This window comes from Gopherus flavomarginatus, unplaced genomic scaffold, assembly GCF_025201925.1.
Source record: "Gopherus flavomarginatus isolate rGopFla2 unplaced genomic scaffold, rGopFla2.mat.asm mat_scaffold_313_arrow_ctg1, whole genome shotgun sequence".
Taxonomy (NCBI): Eukaryota; Metazoa; Chordata; order Testudines; family Testudinidae; genus Gopherus; species Gopherus flavomarginatus.
Window position 1 is genome coordinate 97,815 of NW_026115032.1, and position 3,183 is coordinate 100,997.

Sequence of the window (3,183 nt, forward strand, 5' to 3'; positions counted from 1 at the left end):
TATGGTTCGGGCTCGCAGGGGTTGTGCCCCTGGAGCTGGTTTTGTGGGCCCCAGGGGTTGGGCCCCTGGAGCTATGGTTCGGGCCCCCAGGGGTTGGGCCTCTGGAGCTGGTGTATCGGCCCCCAGGAGTTGGGCCCCTGGAGCTATGGTTCGGGCCCCCAAGGGTTGCGACCCTGGAGCTATGGTTCGGGCCCCCAGGGGTTGGGGCCCTGGAGCTGGTGTTGGGGCCCCCAGGAGTTGGGTCCCTGGAGCTATGGTTCGGCCCCCAGGGATTGGGCCCCTGGAGCTGGTGTTGGGGCCCCCAGGTGTTGGGCCCCTGGATGTATGGTTCGAGCTCCCAGGGGTTGGGCCTCTGGAGCTGGTGTTGGGGCCCCCAGTGGTTGGGCCCCTGGCGCTATAGTTCGGGCCCCCAGGGGTTGGGCCCCTGAAGTTTTGGTTCGGTCCCCCAGGGGTTGGGCCCCTGGAGCTGGTGTTGTGGTTCCCAGGGTTTCGGCCCCTGGAGCTATGGTTCGGGCCCCCAAGGGGTTGGGCCCCTGAAGCTCGTGTTGGGGCCACCAGGGGTTCGGACCCTGCAGCTCGTGTTGGGGACCCCAGTGGTTGGCTCTCCATGGAGCTTTGGTTCGGGTCCCCAGGGGTTGGGCCCCTGGAGCTGGTGTTGGGGCCCCCAGGCGTTGGGCCCCTGGAGCTATGGTTCGGGCTCCCAGGGGTTGGACCCCTGGAGCTATGGTTCGGGCCCCCAGGGGTTGAGCCCCTGGAGCTGGTGTTGGGGCCACCAGGGGCTGGGCCCCTGGAGCTATGTTTCCGGCCCCAAGGGGTTGGGCCCGTGGAGTTGGTGTTGGAGCCCCCAGCGGTTGGGCCCCTGGAGCTGCTGTTGTGGCTCTCAGAGGTTGGGCCCCTGGAGCTATGGTTCGGGCCCCCAGGGGTTGGGCCTCTGGAGCTGGTGTTGGGGCCCCCAGGGGTTGGGCCCCTGGAGCTATGGTTCGGGCCCCCAGGGGTTGAGCCCCTGGAGCTCGTGTTGGGGCCCCCAGGGGTTGGGCCCCTGGAGCTATGGTTCGGGCACCCAGGGGTTGGGCCCCTGGTGCTGGTGTTGGGGCCCCCAAGGGGTTGGGCCCCTGGAGCTATGTTTCGGGCCCTCAGGGGTTGGGTCCCTGGAGCTGGTGTTGGGGCCCCCAGCTGTTGGGCCCCTGGAGCTATGGTTCGGGCCCCCAGGGGTTGGGCCCCTAGAACTATGGTTCGGGCCCCCAGGGGTTGGGCCCCTGAAGTTGGTGTTGGGGCCCCCAGGGGTTGGGCCCCTGGAGCTATGGTTCGGGCCCCCAAGGGGTTGGGCCCCTAGAGCTGGTGTTGGGGTCCCCAGGGTTTGGGCCCCTGGAGCTGGTGTTGGGGACCCCAGGGGTTGGGGCTCCATGGAGCTATGGTTTGGGCCCCCAGGGGTTGGGCCCCTGGACCTATGGTTCGGGCCCCCAGGAGTTGGGCCCATGGAGCTGGTGTTGGGGTCCCCAGGGTTGGGTCCCTGGAGCTATGGTTCGGGCCCCCAGGGGTTGGGCCTCTGGAGCTGGTCTTGGGGCCCCCAGGGGTTGGGCCCCTGGAGCTATGGTTGGGGCCCCAAAGGGTTGCGCCCCTATAGCTATGGTTCGGGCCCCCAGGGGTTGGGACCCTGAAGCTGGTGTTGGGTCCCCAAGCGGTTGGGTCCCTGGAGCTATGGTTCGGGCCCCCAGGGGTTGGGCCCCTGGAGCTGCTGTTGGGCCCCCAGGGGTTGGGCCCCTGGAGCTATGGTTCCGGTCCCCAGGGGTTGGGACCCTTTAGATGGTGTTGGGGCCCCCAGGGGTTGGGCCCCTGGAGCTATGGTTCGGGCCCCCAGGGGTTGGGCCCCTGGAGCTGGTGTTGGGGCCCCCAAGGTTTGGGCACCTGGAGCTGGAGTTGGGGCCCCCAGGGTATGGGACCCTGGAGCTATGGTTCGGGCCCCCAAGGGGTTGGGCCCCTGGAGCTGGTGTTGGGGCCACCAGGGGTTGGGCCCCTGGAGCTGGTGTTGGGGACCCTAGGGGTTGGGGCTCCATGGAGCTATAGTTTTTGCCCCCAGGGGTTGGGCCCCTGGAGCTATGGTTCGGGCCCCCAGGGGTTGGGCCCCTGGAGCTGGTGTTGGGGCCCCCAGGGTTGGGCCCCTGGAGCTATGGTTCGGGACCCCAGGGGTTGGGCCCCTGGAGCTGGTGTTGGTTCCCCCAGGGGTTGGGCGCCTGGAGCTATGGTTCGGGCCCCCAGGGGTTGGGCCCCTGGAGCTATGGTTCGGGGCCCCAGCGGTTGGGCCCCTGGAGGTGGTGTTGGGACCCCAAGGGGTTGGGCCCCTGGAGCTATGGTTCGGGCCCCCAGGGGTTGGGCCCCTGGAGCTGGTGTTGGGCCCCCTAGGGTTTGGGCCCGTGGAGCTGGTTTTGGGGCCCCGAGGGGTTGGGTCCCTGGAGCTATGGTTCGGGCCCCCAGAGGTTGGGCCCCTGGAGCTGGTGTTGGGGCCCCCAGGGGTTGGGCCAGTGGAGCTGGTGTTGGGGCCCCCAGGGGTTGAGCCCCTGGAGCTATGGTTCGGGCCCCCAGGGGTTGGGCCCCTGGAGCTGGTGTTGGGGCCCCCAGGGGTTGGGCCGCTGCAGCTATTGTTCGGGCACCCAGGGGTTGGGCCCCTGGAGCTGGTGTTGGGTCCCCAAGGGGTTGGGCCCCTGGAGCTATGGTTCGGGCCCCCATTGGTTGGGCCCCTGGAGCTGCTGTTGGGGCCCCCAGGGGTTAGGCCCGTGGAGCTATGGTTCCGGCCCCCAGGGGTTGGGCCCCTGGAGTTGGTGTTGGAGCCCCCAGCGGTTGGGCCCCTGGAACTGCTGTTGTGGCTCCCAGAGGTTGGGCCCCTGGAGCTGGTGTTGGGGCCCCCAGGGGTTGGGCCTCTGGAGCTGGTGTTGGGGCCCCCAGGGGTTGGGCCCCTGGAACTATGGTTCGGGCCCCCAGGGGTTGACCCCCTGGAGCTGGTGTTTGGTCCCCAAGGGGTTGGGCCCCTGGAGCTATGGTTCGGGCCCCCAGGGGTTGGGCCCCTGGAGCTGCTGTTGGGGCCCTCAGGGGTTGGGCCCCTGGAGCTGGTGTTGGGGCCCCCAGGGGTTGGGCCCCTGGAACTATGGTTCGGTCCCCAGGGGTTGACCCCCTGGAGCTGGTGTTGAG